Below are 17,504 nucleotides of genomic sequence, written 5' to 3'. Positions count from 1 at the left end.
TGGCAGAAAATAGGATCTATCAAATATCGACCAATCAGAAGAAGGGGCGGGGCTAATTCATGCCAATGAAGGTCCAGTACTCATTACCGAGTCCGATGACACTACCCACCTACTCTCTATGTCAAACCATTCAAAAGTTATGGCAGAAAGTAGGAACTATCAAATATGGACCAACCAGATGAAGGGAGGGTGCGCTTTTTGGCGTACATACCCACATACCCACAGTTCAAGTTTTGGCGTCTACCGTCGCCACGGTAACGTTTTTGACTGAGAAAAGTAATGCGCGTCGTCGCAGGATGGAGACGCACATTTTGATGTACAGTATAACACACCTGGGTGCACGTTACGGTTTGGGCGAATAAGCGGCATAAATTGCGCCAAAATGACACGATTAATTCAAAATGGCCGACTTCCTGTTCGGTTTCGGCCATGGCGCCAAGAGACTTTTATTTAAGTTGTGACATGATACAGGTGTGTACCGATTTTTGTGAATGTACGTCAAACCGTATTGTGGGGCTTGAGGCACAAAGTTTTCTAGGGGGCGCTGTTGAGCCGTTAGGCCACGCCCATTAATGCAAACCATTAAATATCAAATTTTCCGCCAGGCCTGGCTTGCGTGCAAAATTTGGTGACTTTTGGGGCACATTTAGGGGGGCAAAAAGGCCCTCCTTTCATCAGAAGAAAGAATAATAAAGAAGAAGAAAGAAGAAGAAGAAGAAAGTGATATAATAATAAAACAAATTGTGAGTGATAAAAATGATAAATCTCTGAATGAAGGATAATTTCTCATTTCCACATTTGTATTCTCCCTCCTTTGTATATGTATGGATGATGCTTGCCAACAGGTATACCAGGCAAATGATCGGGGCCCCGGGCCAGAAGGGGGTCCCAAGGGCCAACCTTGAATCACAACAAAGCAGTGACGATGAGGAGAATTTTTAACGACAGTGGTCGGCTGGTGGAGAACTCCCATAAAGGGGCTCCTCCTCTGCCTCTCGCTCTATCCGCAGGCTGAACATTAAACAGACAAAACTCTTTCTTCAACTCTCAAATCAAAGTTGTGTCCAGGTAAAAGTTATAGAATTCATTGTACTATGAACTACTAAGGTGCATGGATGGAGGTAAATGTATGTTGTTCACCAGTGGTGTTTATATTTTATTTAAATGTTGATTCTTTATACTTCTTAAAACTGTGTTTGTGTCCTGTATTATGTTGTGTAAATAAAGCCAGTTTCTTAATGCAAGAAACAGCATATAGTTTAATCTTCTGTATTGGAACAGCTGTACATTATATTGCCTATATTGTATAACAACATGAAATTTGTACACAATTACGTAAGTCAGTAAAAGAACAGGGAAAACTGTGACAAAAAGAACATTCAAAAGTTACATTTAAAAAGCTATAACAGCAAGTGCATTAATTAATTAATTAATTAAACAATGTTTCATATTTTTCATCTTTTTGCATAGGGCCCCAAGCGACTCTAGAACCTCTCTGAATATGTTTATAGATTATCTGTCTATCTATGAAATCAAATTTAATGATCTACAGATGTTTTCTAACAGGAATCAATAAACCGTGCAATGATGAATGAGAACCGTGCTCTCTTACATCTTCAGAAATGGGTCATTATGATCATAGTGATTGTGAAATCACAAGCGAGCGCTTGCTTGCACACCTTTGTTTAAAAAGAAGTGTAATGTCCCAGGATCATTGCCAGGTCCTGTTATTTTCATGTCCCCCCTTCTCAGCCATTGCCCTGACATCTGTTTTTCACCGTTTTATCTCCTGGCTGCTTCCCTCTCACTCTCGTCTTCCCATCCATCAAGCCATCATCTTCTATGGTTCCTCTAAAACATCATCACACCTCTCTCATCTGCTCTCCTTTTATCTGCCTCTTGGTTCTTGGACTCCTTCTCTCATCCACCATGACTCCTTTGCCACCCTGGCAGGGTTGGCACAGGAAAAGCTATGTCCAAGTTAAAGAGCTGGGAGTCCCCAGTGTCCCGGGGATTAAGCCTCATTTACATAAATCTGCATAACCTCATTAAGGCAGTGAGAGAAGCTGCAAACATAGTAGCCTGAGACACTTCGAAGCGAAACAGCCCAATCAAGGATTGTGGTGATTATGGGATTATCACTCTTAACGACTGTTGGGGGACTGGATGGGTGTGTACTCTGAAAAGTGCCTTGTTGCATTGCTGAATGCTGAGCTTTGTTGAGGGAGATGTGACATCTGAGTCAGGTGACCTTCAGACTGCATATGTTCTGGATATGTTCTTGCTGTTTCAAACCTTGATAGATCAGACCCACATCTACAAAAGATGCAAGGTCTGAAAATTACCCCTAGAGCAACTGGCGGTTAGTGCAACTGGTGGTTGGTGCAACTGGCGGTTGGTGCAACTGGCGGTTGGTGCAACTGGCGGCTAGTGCAACTGGCGGCTAGTGCAACTGGCGGCTAGTGCAACTGGCGGCTAGTGCAACTGGCGGCTAGTGCAACTGGCGGTTAGTGCAACTGGCGGTTAGTGCAACTGGCGGTTAGTGCAACTGGCGGCTAGTGCAACTGGCAGTTGGTTCAACTGGTGGTTAGTGCAACTGGCGGTTGGTGCAACTGGCGGCTAGTGCAACTGGCGGTTGGTGCAACTGGCAGTTGGTGCAACTGGCGGTTGGTGCAACTGGCGATTGGTGATATGACCAATCACAGCAACAAACATGTTGACATATTTGGACGATGAAAATGAGTCAACACGAGAATGTGTTGTGTTGAAGAGTTTGATTGAGCGAGAGAGACATCGTCATTAAAATAAAATGCAACAGTTGTATCCATTTTTGCGAGCAAAATTTGAGAATAACTGGTGTTGTCAAACACTCAACCAATACCATTCACATCAAGGACCGTGTGTAACACAGCTGGCTACAGCTACGTTAGACAGACATATCATTCACATTACTTTTTGAATAGCTCGCTTTACTTTTAGAACAAGTTTACCAGATGCCTCTTACGATTTGTAAATGAGATGGGCCTCATACCACAATCCCTGAGAGATTGTCACAGAAGACCTAGGTGGCAGGGGAGGATCTACAGGGGGTAAGGGTATCGAAATGCAAAGGGTGCAACCAGTGCACCCTAATTTAAAGACATTCCTCAAAACCCTCCAAGGAGCAGCAAAAAGAAGTTTACATAGATACTGGAATTTCCTCATACTGCACTATTGCCCCACACCACCCTGTCTAGACCTCCTGCCATCCCTTTTGCCCCCCTCCATATAAAATATTCTAGATCCGCCACTGCTTGGTGTTCAACATGTCTCGACATTTCATGCGGAAAACCCAGGATTCAGGACTGCTGAATATCTGCCGGCATCAGGCACTTCAATTCTCACAGTTGTGGCAAGCTGCAGAGCAGAAAGTCAAATTTGTGATTGAGAGATGCAGGCCAGGATGTCAGCAAGCATCTACCAGACATCTACACAGACAGGTGGAAGCAGCAGTGGGATGATCAGAGGGGGGGACTGCAGGTCAGCATGCAGCTCCTGAAGCTCTGGCCTGCAAACATACACAAAAGAGAAAAGGAGGGGGGGAAACCAACGACAAGAACAATGGAGAACAATGATGGTTATGAAATACTTATAATTAATAACTGAGAAAGGAAAGAGAAGGAGAGGGCATAGCCACCACTCAGTGGATCATGTCGGTGTCCCCCTGCAGCGTAGCTCTATAGCAGTATATCTACCACAAAGCTATGTTTGAGACTAACTATTTGAGTGCTGTCTTGAGTTACATTTTCAAATCTTTAACTGTTGATGCCAAAATCAACTCAAACCGCTGCTTTTCCTCAGATGTTTACATCCAGATCACGTCATCACTCTTTTTGCATCGTGTTAAGCCTGCCCAGAGACTCTCTACTCCCCATGACTTTTGGACTCCAATGGGTGGTAGCTAGACGTATCTGTTCGCATTATGTTTCGATTTCTTGGCTATCTTTTTACTCTATTTTAAGTAAATCAAAATAAAGATGCCACAGATTAAACAATGGTCTAAGCTAATGAAAAAGTAAATATGCTACGTTTCTGCTGCCTGTAGTCTGGTGTTTGTCTTTCCATTGGTGATGTTTGTAAACTGATTAGGAACCGGTCAGATTATTACATATCCCTTGTTTTAAAATGTACCCAGATTTCTCGCACAATGCCTTTCTCAGCAGAATGCCCATTCAGAAAAGAAGGTTTTAATAAGACAGGCCTTCTTCTATTTTGTTTTAAATTGATTCCATTAATGGGCGTCTTTTCCCCTGTGGATACATACTGTATGTTGCACCAGCACCTGTATTGCACCAAACTGTTTATCTCTGAATATATATATATATATATAGAAAGTATACACCCTGCCTGAGCTAATGTGTGCCATCTTTGTTTACCTGAAGCTTCGACTCTGTATCTCCTGTGGTACGGCGTTAACACAGAAAACAATGTGTCAGCAAGAACAGCATTTTCTGTCAACACTTTCTAGTTTCAAATAATTACCTGTATAAACCTGTAAGAAACTATTCCAAAAGTCTGTCACAAAAGGACAATATACCTGGTCCTATCAGCCTATTATCTCTGACATCGGTGACATCAACACTTCTTCAGCTCGGTGTCTTGGCGAGAGAACTAAAGTAAAAGTCTGTCCTAGAATAACATAGTGTGCTGAGAAATCATTTTAGAAATACTGTATTTTTGTAAAGATGAGAAAACCAATCAAGGGATGGATGTAATTCTGTTCACTGGCATTGTGAGAGTGAAGCACTGCACCACCTCTGAACCTCTGACTTTAACAAAGCATTCACACACACTGTGAACACATTTTCATATGTGCTGTAATCAAATAGCTTTTTCTTAAACGATGACTCATCCTTTTTGTCTTGTATCTTCTCCTCTAACACCTGCAGGAACACAATTCACACAGTTTCAATCAGTTCTAACTGTTGTTCCAAGTCCTCATCTCCCTGGAACTTCATTACTGGTAAAGCTAGTAACAATACAACCGTCCTCAGAGGCAAAAACATCATCCAGCATTTCTTTATATCTCCCTGAAATTCTTCCAGTTCTTTCAAACACATTTCTTGCTAAAGAATATTAATAGATGTTTGCACATTCAGGGGACGGATTGATGTCTGCAGATTTCCAGATCCAGACACCTTTCTTGTCGGTGAATCGCAAGTGAGTGACTGCATGGTTACGTGAGAAGGAACGCACAGTATACTTCATTTCCAAGCTTTTGCATATCAGGACATAGTAAGAGTAATCTGGTCCTAAAATCAGGTAACTGACTTCAGATGACATATTTTAATGTCTTATTGTGAATTTCTCAAAATAATAAGCCAAAAATGTAAAATTAGAATGTGAAAATGTAAGCATGCCCATTATGTTTCAATAGAAAGGAAGACAGTTAGTAGGAGCTGCTATTTAAATACACCGGATAACTTGCTGGTATCCACAATGACTAATGAACCTCCTTGCCATCTCTGCTGAGGAACTTTTATTTCTTTCCTGGTACACTCTTAGGATAGCATGGGCATGTGTTGGCTGCACAGAGACAATTTACACCCCAGGATGTTAAAAATCATTCATTCGCTGCTCTACTTCTTAGTGTGTCAGCAGTCTGTGTCTGAGAGCTTAACTTATCTCAGATTTTTAGTTTCCATGGCAATTGCACAGTTAGAAATTGGGAAACTAAGAAAAAAATTATCATTTGCCTCATATTTGTCAACATGTCTGATCCAACCATGCACGTGTTTCTGCTTTGTGGCATTCTTTTCCTCGTTATTCTCTCCGCCACTTTATTTTTTCATTCATGTCCTTCGCCAGGGATTTGCTTTCGCTCCTAGCGTGCAGGCTTCCCTCCCCATCCACCCACGCAGCGTACTCCGGGAGATTCCAAGCACATACACTCAGACAGATACGTGTTTTCTCACACATAAAACCACAGCGTGCTCTCAGACACGCTGCTCTGTCTGCAGAGGTGTCTTCAGTATTCACATTCATTACTCAGGTAGAAGTATAGATACTAGAGTTTAAAAATGAAGTATCAACTCAAGTTTTTACTCAAATAAAAGTATAAAAGTACCAGTTTCAAAACTACTTAAAGTATAAAAGTAAAAGTAATGTAAGGGTGAAAAAAGCCATTAAGGACAAAAGCCATTGAAAATGATTGCATCTTAGTATAATGCAAATATATTAAAGAAGCATATATGTGTACTATTGAGCATTAACATGTGTTTCAGAGAGCAGCAGATATGATGACTAGTTGCCTATAAGTATTGTAATGGTGCAAAAAGTAAAACTTCAGAGGCATGTTATCATTTATCCTAACCTTTATTGGAATGTACATCCAAGTTTAGTTGCAGGAATCTGAGGGAACGGATGTAAGAACAAAACTGGACAAGAACATCTGAAACAACCACAACCAAATTCACTCTATCCGGATGGAGCAATTTAACTGGATAGTTTTTATTAAAGGCCCAAATGAAATAGAGTAACGAGGCTGTTTTTAAAATGTAAGGAGTAAAAAGTACAGATAATTGCGTGAAAATGTAAGGAGTAAAATTAAAAAGTCGTCTGAAAAATAATTACTCCAGTGAAGTATAGATAACCAACATTTCTACTTAAGTAAGGTAACGAAGTATTTAAACTTCGTTACTTGACACCTTTGTCTGTCTGCAACTCACTTGTCATAGAAGCAAAGGAGACATTTGTCTTCTGAACTTGAATAAGAACATTTCCAATCATCTTACAAATATTATTAGGAAGTATAAGGCCTGTGGAGCCAAAGTCCCAGGACATGGCTCAAAGAGGAGATGCAACCCCACGTTGATCAGAATAGTAATTTTGGTAGAAAAGAAGAGAATATTCAGATACTTAAGCTGAAATTCAAGGTCATGGTACTTTGTGACAGCACTGTCCTTCACCCTTTGAATAACAGCTCCATGGAAGAAGACCAAGGAGGACCGAAAAAAAAGCACAGCCCTCCTCTTCATGGTCCCTTCATTCATTTGAAAACCTCCAACACTTAAGCACCCGATTCGTGATGTGATTTCATCTCATCATTCTCAGACACACAGCCAGATGAGGTGTCGTTCTCTTACCGGCCCAGATACCACATCGCATCATCAAGAATCAAGAATGTTTATCGTCCTTATGCTTCCATATAACGATGTTTTAGACTGTTAACTCCCGGCTTTGAATAATCAACACAAAGGATGACACCGTATGAACAGGAGGATTTAAAAATAAGTAAGACATGTACAATTGTTGCTGCAGCACATCAGGCAAAGTGAAGTGGATAATAAAGTGCAGTGCAGTGCAAGGCTCAGTCCTTAATTGCACATTCCGTGACTGTGTGAGAGTGAAGGGGTGGGGGTGGGTGGAGGAGGAGGGGGGGATTGAACAGCTCTGGGGAAAAAACTGTTTTTCAGTCTGTTGGTCTTGGCTTTTATATTTCGGTGGCGTTTTCCAGACGGAAGTGGTATAAACAGTCCATTTCCTGGATGGGTAGGGATATGTGGAGCCTTCCCCAGGATCTGGCCAGCGTATACAAACTCCGAGGCTGGATTTCCTGTCTGCAGTGAAACTCATCATTGTCGGATATGAGAACCAACTAGGATGGCATCATCTGCAAACGTCATCATGATGCCTGATTGTCTGGTCATAACATTTTTCTTTTATCCAACCATGGCCTGAAACATGAGCCGGCGGTGACACACTATGATAAGCACATCCCCCTCACATTGGTTGAAGTGGATGTATAATGCTGCTCTCACTACCTTTTCATTTACACAATCAGCCTTACTGAAGACTGAATATTGTCTAACAGGTGAATTTCTAAAATGACCTGTTAATGTTATGTGGTGTAGGCATCGTCACAGGGACATTATAAAACCAACAAAGCAGCTAGTGTATATTAACAATAAATCTGGACATTGCTATTATTAGGCCCCGAGCACTTACAGTGCAAAGGCCCTATTGTATCTGTAGGAGGAGGGCCTTTTTTCCCCCTAAACGTGCCCCAAAAGTCACCAAATTTTGCACGCAAGCCAGGCCTGGCGAAAAATTTGATATTTAATGGTTTTAATTAATGGGCTAATGGCTCAACAGCGCCCCCTGGAAAACTTTGTGCCTCAAGCCCCACAATACGGTTTGACGTACATGACCGAACAGGAAGTCGGCCATTTTGAATTAATCGTGTAATTTTGGCGCAATTTATGCCATTCCTTCCGCAGTTAATACGGCCCAAACCGTAACGTGCACCCAGGTGTGTTATACATCAAAATGTGCGTCTCCATCCTGCAACGACGTGCATTACTTTTCTCTTTCAAAAGCATTACCGTGGCGACGCTAGACGTCAAAAAGCGCGCCCCCCCTTCATCTGATTGATCCATATTTGATAGTTCCTACTTTCTGCCATAACTTTTGAATGGTTTGACATAAAGAGTCGTGGGTGGTGTCATCGGACTCGGTATTGACTCCTTGAACATAATCGGTGCAAATTAGCCCCGCCCCTTATTTTGATTGGTCAACATCTGATAGTTCCTACTTTCTGCCATAACTTTTGAATGGTTTGATATAGAGAGTCGTGGGTGGTTTCATCCGCTAAATGTCCAGGTCTGAAGAATCTACATGCAAGTCATACAAGCTTCCACTGCAGCCTGAACGTGCACAAGGGTGCGAGGGCCCGTACATCGCTGCTTGCAGCTTTAATTACTTTTGGTTTTTATGTTGCGCAATAGTCTCAATTTTGGCCCGATCCTGCTCCTTCCTGTTTATTCACCAATCGTAGAGGAGCTGGAAAGAGAAGGGCTGCCTTCCTCATTTGCATAATGGGACATAAATGCATAAGGTTAAGTAAAAAGAGGAGACGAGGAGGGAATGTAAAAACAAGCAATGCACTTGTAAGGAAAAGGAAAAACTAAATACATTTCTGCTTTTATTTTTAATTATGTCAGTTTTTGTCCTCCACATTGGGTACACAGGGTACTTAAATTAATTAAACAGTTTGTATGAAACATCTTCTAGGTTCCTTTGGCCATTAACCTTGAGCCAAAATCCTAGTTTCAAAGTCTGGAAAAAAGGAATCTAAAATATCCACACATTTCTCTCCCTTTGTATTACCAATTTCTTATTGCAGCCAGGCAAACTCATTCAACTTTATGACACTCAGAGGAGCTCTGCTGCCATGAATTCATAGAGGCAGGCTATCAAACTGGTCCACACAAACACTCTCCACTGTTTCCATGAATATCTGAACAGGCTCTGCCCCTGGTTTATGTCTCCTGTGAGAGCAGCCTCTTGAATCCAGGATGGGCATGATTGAGGATTTCTCTGCTATATGAAGGGGTGGAGAAGTGGCGGTAATAATGGCATGCTTAATGCCGGGAGAACTGGCCACAGGCATTTTAATTCAGCAGCCCTGCATTGACGGATGTCTGCTTGCTGAAAATATGAGGGAAGCCAATGACGATTCTCACAGCATCAGTTTTACTGATTCGTGCTTTTGGGCGGGGAGAGGCAGAAACAGGATCACTTTGGATTTGCTGTTGAGAATCTTAAGCTTAGAGAGGTGCTTTATGGAGCCAACTGTGGTTAAAGGAGCAAAGTTTAGTTGAACAGTCACGCAGACATCTGTCAAGGTGTATCAGGGATAAGATGTAGGAACACAACACAACACTGAAGAGCTTCTGTAAGTCGACCTATGGAGTGAAACTGTGGAACAGCCTGAACATGGAGCTAAAACAAACTAGAAACATATCACAATTTAAAAAAAGATACAAAGAAACATTCTATTCAAAATACAGATGCAAATAAACATGTAGATATGTACATTTGTTAATATATGTAGATATAGAGATGTATATTATGGATATAGATATGTTATATGTAGGTATGTATATAGATATATTGAGTTATATTATACGCACAGTATTTGTGTATCTATATCTTTATTAATATATATTGATTTATAGTTATATGTAGATATGTCGATATATAGATTTATAGTAATTTTTGTGTATATAATTGGAGGTAAATATATGAACCAGTATATACAGCATATCTACTCTTATATAGTTAATCAAGTATATTGAACTATTGCTGTCTATTGTTCTCTATTATATTGTAGTATTATAGTAAAGTAATGATAATGTAATACTATGCATTATAATTACTTCTATTATTAAATACATACATAGTAGCAAAACTTAATGCTGGGCGTTTGTTTTGTTTGCTTTTGTTTGCCTTGATTTTGACTATATTTATATACATATAATTGAGTATTATATCACTATATTGAACAGTTATTAAAGTAGGGATGGGTGTTTTGCAAGTAAGTTTATTGAAACTCTTGTTAGATGTAAGAATGTATGTAGATTCAGGGGTAGGACTGGATAAGTGGTTACTTCATTCCTACTCCGTTTCGAGCAAGTTGGTAACCCCAATTTTGATCCATTTGTATTCTGTTTTTTTACTTTTTTGTAATCTTTTTTTAAATTCTTTATGCATGTTCTTCAATCTTCAAATCAAATCAAATCAAGAACATTTCAGATAAACTAAAAAGGACTTTTTCCCCACAAGTCAACACAGCATTCTTTACCATAACAAAGCAGAAACACATTCTGAGACGTGCTGGTTTGATTAAAAGTGAGGCTGAAAAATCCCATTTATTTAAGTATTCAGATCATTTATTCCCCTCTACGCTGAAGGACCTTTCAGCAGCTCGATTCATAATGATTTACTTCAACACTGTAAGCCCTTGTTATCGCAATGTTTAATTGGCATTAGCAGTGGTTTAATCCTTATCGTTTCAGGTCCTGTGATTGTGTTTCTCACACCCGGAGATTCATTAGATTAGACTGTTTTCACTGATTGCAATTAGCAAAGTATGGTGGGAGGAGTAATGTCCTTGTTTTGATGGTTCTCCCATCGCCACAAAAAAGGCTGAATTCATGGTGATTGTTTAGGTTTAAGTTAAGTTTCTAACCAAGGACCTACATTCCCAATTACTGACTTTGCTTGACAGCCCACAGTTTGCTTCAAACTACTTTAGTTGTCTTACAATGGGAGCTTTGCTTATTATGCCCAATTAAATGAAACATTGCAGTGACCAGTGTTGAAAGTAGGACAGACCACATGAATCTTTGTTTGTTTTTCTTCTTTTTTTTTAGTTTTTCATAATGATGAGCTAACAAACCTTTCCAAATATACTGTATGTTCTTGCAACCCCTTTGTGGGTAATTCTGTGAGACTGATGGGATATAAACACTCCTTTAACAGCAAGTTTTGCAAATAATAATTGCATTGTCTTGTTGGCAGCAGTATAACATGGACTGTAAGACCAATTAAACTGTGCTTTCTCTGATATTCAGCAGGGGGCAACTCTCCTGGTTGAACAAAGTAGGAAAAAGTAAGACTGCATAGAGGTCTGTGGAAGAACACTGCAAAAAATCTAAATCTTACCAGGAATATTTGTCTTATTTCTAGTTAAAATGTCTCATTTTTAGTCAAAAAATCTCATTACACTTAAAACAAGACTCATTACCAGAAAAATAACTTATTTGACAATTTTCACCTGTTTCAAGTAGATTTTCACTACTAATAAGTCGAAGAAATCTGCCAGTGGAACAAGATTTATTTTCTCATTACAAGCAAAGAAATCTTGTTCCATTGGCAGATTTATTCTACTTATTTTAAGTGAAAATTTACTTGAAACAGATGAAAATTGTCAAATAACAAGTTATTTTTCTGGTAATGAGTTTTTGACTAAAAATGAGACATCTTAACTAAAAATAAGACTAATATTCTTGTTAAGATTTTGAGTTTTTGCAGTGAATGACTTGTCATCTCAAGTTCACCAGTAAATATGCCATGGTTACTTGTTTGAAAGACAGACAGACATGTTGTAAATTGTGTTCATTTGCAGTAAAATAGACTTGACAGTACTGTAGATATGGGTAGATTTTGTTTTTGCCAAATGTTGCTTGGCAACAAGGTCAAACATGAGGAGAAGCCCCAGGAAGAGGCTCCAGCTGATGTGCTGCAACACAAACCCCTGCAGGAGACCTTTCCTGTCCACATCTACAACTGTCTATAATGACTTTTTGAAGAGACTTGAATACTGACAGTTACTCTGCGACATAGACTACGTTTCCATGCATCAATAACCCTTTTCTAACCGGAATATTAGCAATAACCCGGTTTCCACCGCCATGTAAACACCATTAACCCTTTGAATAACCGGAATTTGCTCATATTCCGGTTTTTAAAAACCCGAATATGACCCCTGGGTTACTCCTTTTCTAACCTGAATATTTGGTCACAAATTTGTTTTCTGTGCATGTTCTTTTTGCAAAGAATCTTGGTCTTTTGAGTCCAGGAAGTTCTTATAAACACGGAGAAACCAAGACCAGGAGGAGACTAATCACTTCATAAATGTAATGAAGGATATGAACATTTCTGCATTTGTAGACGGTAGAAAGTACCAGGATAGCCAGATTTACAAAAAGTTGAGCGAAAAGTTGCGCGAAGCAGGATTTGTACGAACACCAGACCAGATCAAGCTCCGCTGGAAGACGCTGGAAAAGGAGAACTACAGGGACAAGAAACAAAACCACTTCTACTGGGCTGTTCATTATCCCCCGTGCTGCTGTTATTGTTGTTGTTTTGGATTTGGATACAGGAAGAAGAAGCGGAAATGACGGGAATTGCGTCATGATGTTCTCCGTGCGTCGCTGGTTTGATCCAGATATCCCAAATGATTAATCACCATGTATACAGGGATAACCCTGTTTGCTCACGCATGGAAACAGATTATTCCCAATGTTTCAGTAACCGGAATATTGACCTTAACCCCAATTTGACTGCATGGAAACGTAGTCATAGTGTATCCCATCAGGAATAATAAAGTATAAAGGAAATGAACAGAAATGAACTAAACTGAACTGGATTGAATTGAAAAACAAAACCCTTATGAACATTTTCTCCTGCGTGACCTTCATCTGCTGTTGTTTGTACATGCTTGACGGGCCTTTTGAAATTTTAAATGTTTGTCGTATGATCTGTCCCTGCTTTGGCTAAGCTTGAGTAGGGTTTCAACGTGAAGGATCGTCGTGGTAATATCGGGTCTCCTGCTCAGATGTCAGACTATGTGCAGTTCACTTCCATCTAATTTAGCTCACTTCACTTCAGTTCTGGTCATTTTAGTTCAACTTTATTAATCCTCAGGGAAAATTACAAAACCATCTATCCACCCCAAGAATTACAGTGCATTTCTGATAAAAAAAGTAAACAAGACAGAAGGTTTAAAATGCAGCCTCAGCATAATGGACCCTCACTTATATAAATGTGTAATTTTATTCAATGTCTATATGAGTATTTGGTCATAATGGGATTATCTGTCTGCATGCTGATTTTAACTCCTAGTACATGGAGGTGGATGAGTCTGGACGTGCTGCTGCTCACCAGCATCCTGAGTGAATATTTTCTGTCCTCTCTGTTTGGCTGATCTCGAAATAGAAACATCTAATTTTTTTCCACACAGCTTGATACATGTTCTGTCCCCGTGCTTTTAACCGTCTCGCTGTGTTGTGTTTGCGTTCTTTCTACTTCCTTAATCGAGCTCTTTCAGCACAGTGTTTTTATCCATCATAGAGAGGGTTGTTACCTCTTTTTCTTTTACAGAATATATTTATTTATTGGTACATTTTGCTGAGGAAGGAAATGGAAACACTCAAAAAGTGCTGTTGATGGAGTATAATAGAGCAAAGCCAGCAAACGCAGCTCAACAGCTTGAGCTGGTGGAGGCTAAATTTTCATCTACGCTGTAAACTGACGTCTCGTTTCAAATCCGTTTCAAAACCTTAAACCTTTCAAGGTCATGAAGCCAGCCAGGTTTATTGGTATTTTCGTTATAAATCGTTAGATGTTCAGGGCAAAGTAGCAGAATCTGAAATAAAGTCTTTTGGAGGGCACTTAGCTCTCCTCAGATCAAGTTTATTTATGCAGCCCTTTACAAAAGCCAAAAGGTACCCAAAGTGCTTTACATGAAAGTCCTACAGTCCATAAAAAGGATAATTAAACCAACGCGTAAATATAGTTAATAAAACAGTACGTAAAATGGTACATAAAACCAATATCTGGTTCCAGTCAAAAGCTAGACATATAAAAGTGGGTCTTCAGCCCTGACTTAAAAAGGTTGAAGTCTGTGGCAGTGCGAATGTTGGGGTAAATGTATTCCATCATCTGGGGGCCGCAACGGGGAAGGAGCGGTCACCCCACTGTTTACATTTGGATCCGGGGACACCCAGTAAAAGCTGGCCTGAGGAGCGTAGGGCCCTGCCGTGGTCCTGGATGTTAAAATCTCAGACAGATAGCTGGGCAGGCCGTTAATGGCCTCAAAAACAAACGTCCAAAGGTTGAAATCAATTCTAAAACGGACTGGAAGCCAGTGGCGCGGCGACAGGCCAGGGGAGATATAGAGGGAATGTGAATGACGTCACAGATGTGACTTCACAGCAGGTTAGGCCCACTGAGTGTCAGAAAGACTGAGTGGCAGAAAGACTTTCAGTTTGAGCAACTGGAAAACATCTAAAATGGGAAAGAGCTGTTGTGTGATCGACTGTACTCATAGATTTAGCAAGAAATCGGAGTTATCGTTTTACAGACTGCTGAAAAATAAGCTTAAGAGAGACAAATGGATCTCTGCAATTCACAGAAACAACTGGATTCCAGGCACCGAAACGTGGATTTGTGGTTCCCATTTTGTATCAGGTAATGTTGGATTTTTGGGTAGCTAACGTTAAACGGTCAAATCATAAAGTTCAGCGTCCTCATCACTTTAATTTCTACAACAAATCCTGCCTTGAAGTCGGACCAAGCGTCAAGACTTTTGTATGCCTTCGAGCTTTGCTTCGTGTATTTCCCCGGCGTAGAAATTAAGTACATATAAATATCAGGAAACTGGATTCGTGGCCAAATATTAATGTCCATGGACCACTGGTTCTTGGTAACTGTACCAAATATTAATATCCATGGACCACTGGTTCTTGGTAACTGTACCAAATATTAATGTCCATGGACCACTGGTTCTTGGTAACTGTACCAAATATTAATGTCCATGGACCACTGGTTCTTGGTAACTGTACCAAATATTAATGTCCATGGACCACTGGTTCTTGGTAACTGTACCAAATATTAATGTCCATGGACCACTGGTTCTTGGTAACTGTACCAAATATTAATGTCCTTGGACCACTGGTTCTTGGAGTAACTGTACCAAATATTAATGTCCATGGACCACTGGTTCTTGGTAACTGTACCAAATATTAATGTCCATGGACCACTGGTTCTTGGGGTAACTGTACGGGTCACTGTCAAGTCCAACTGCCTTTAATATAAGCCAATAATCGGCTGTTATCCCGTCTTCTCCACTAGTTACAGACATTTTTGCTGATGTTTTGCCACTCAGTGTGAGTAAGGGGGCTGGTCCAGTGGGGAAGTGACGTCAATGCAGACCCTCTATATGCTCGCGTCTGGTCGTGCTAGTTAAAAATGGGGCAGCAGCGTTTCGTACCAGCTGAAGTAATCCACTAATGACTGGCAGAGGCCAACATACTGAGCGTTACAATGGTCCAGCCAGGAACTGATAACAGCATGGATTGCCTTCTCAAGGTCCTGCCGATTAAAAAAAGGCTTTACTCTGGCCAAGAGACGGAGTTGGCTAAGGTTCAGGCTCAGCTTCACTTAACATCCCACTCCAAGCAGGAACCAATTGTTTTACTTCCTCATTGCTGCAGTGAGCAGCACCCAGATGCATTTATATTAAAATTCCATTTAACCTCAACTTAAAGATGTTGAATCAATTTGACTTGCATGTTTTCCAACAGTCATGAAGACTATGGTTCTCTAAACTTAGTCCTGCTCAGGGATTTGCCAGGTCTTAGCTCCACGTTGAAGGACAGGTGGGGTGTTGCTGGACGCCAAGTCCAGGTGTTTGTCTCCATGACCCCCACCAGGAGAAGCGCATCCTCAGTCTGGTGAATGCAAAAACACGTCAACAATCTCAGGATGCTTTCAGACCTGTGGCCCGTTTGTTTTGTTCTGATTCAGGGCCTAAATCGATACAGTTGTTTCGTTTTTCGTTTGTGGCATTTGTGTTCACAAGGCAACCGTCTGTAGCGGTTCAAAGCTGTTAACAAATGCCATGAACCAACTGTTCTCTCATTGGTCAGAAATGAACACGGAAGGAGTTTCCTCCTCCGTACCCCGGGAAAAACAACGACTATGGAGCATCGTAGGCGAGTTGTGAGTGAATTGTGTCGGTTGCTGTGTGGATTATGTTCTCACTGCAAACGAACCGCTCCAGGTCTGGAATGGAAGCGAGCCGAGACCACCTCTCCTAGGAGATCTCGGCTCGCTTGTTTTGTGCCGCATCCGAGCACCATTGCTGTGTTCCCATGTACCAAACAAACCGATCTTTAGGGGGAAAAGCTTCCTGTTTCGGAACAACTGCTCCAAACGGGACAGGTGTGAAAGCGCCATTAGTCATGCTCAGGGATTTGCCAGGTCTTAGCTCCACGTTGAAGGACAGGTGGGGTGTTGCTGGACGCCAAGTCCAGATGTATGTCTCCATGACCCCCACAGGAGGAGCGCATCCTCAGTCTGGTGAATGCAAAAACGCGTCAACGATCTCAGTCTCTGAGAAGAAATTGTCCTTTAGTTTCTCCAGATCAACACTCGCTGGACAGTCTGTCAGCAGTTTCCTCCACAGCACGGATCAAAACAGATGATAGTCAGTTCCATCAGGCCTGTATTTGACCATCCAGGTGTTTCCACCAAGCGTCAGATGTACTCCAATATGACGACACCAGACATGTGTTCAGCTCTTTCCAGTGTTTCAAATAGTTGAGGTTTAAACACGACTCCAGATAAAAAGTCAGGCTCACACCCACTTTGGTGTCAGTCAGAACTGCCCCTACGAGGCAGAGCATCACTACAGCAGATAAAAGACCTCTGGGCATCTGGAATACCAATCAAAGAAATTAAAAAGAAAGACTTCATACTGTTTTGGTCATTATTGTTAAAGGTAATTTCCATAACAACTCTGATGCAGTCCATTTCAACCAGCTCTGACCAACCTTCCACCATCCTTTTTAACCATCTTTTGGCTAATATGGCGCTTTTCCACCAGTACCTCCTCAGCCCGACTCGACTCTCCTCGGTTTGTTTTCTTTTCCACTAGGGGTCTAACGTGCCGAGTAGATACTTTTCTGTATTTATTCTGCCGAGGTTCTAAGCGGCTGAGTCGGCTGTATCTGACATCATCACACTACAGGCCACCGATTGGTCAGGCGGTTGGCCAATCAGATGTCTGGGTCAGGATGTTACATAGTTTCAAGAGCGACTCGCGCCTTCTTGTTCTTTTTCTGAATGGCAGCACAGAAATCTGTTCCGTGGTCAAATTCCTAGATGGAGACCTT

The sequence above is a fragment of the Cololabis saira genome, chromosome 22, assembly GCF_033807715.1.
Source record: "Cololabis saira isolate AMF1-May2022 chromosome 22, fColSai1.1, whole genome shotgun sequence".
NCBI lineage: Eukaryota > Metazoa > Chordata > Actinopteri > Beloniformes > Belonidae > Cololabis > Cololabis saira.
The sequence above is the reverse complement of the archived record's forward strand: the minus strand, read 5'-3'. Positions refer to the sequence as shown.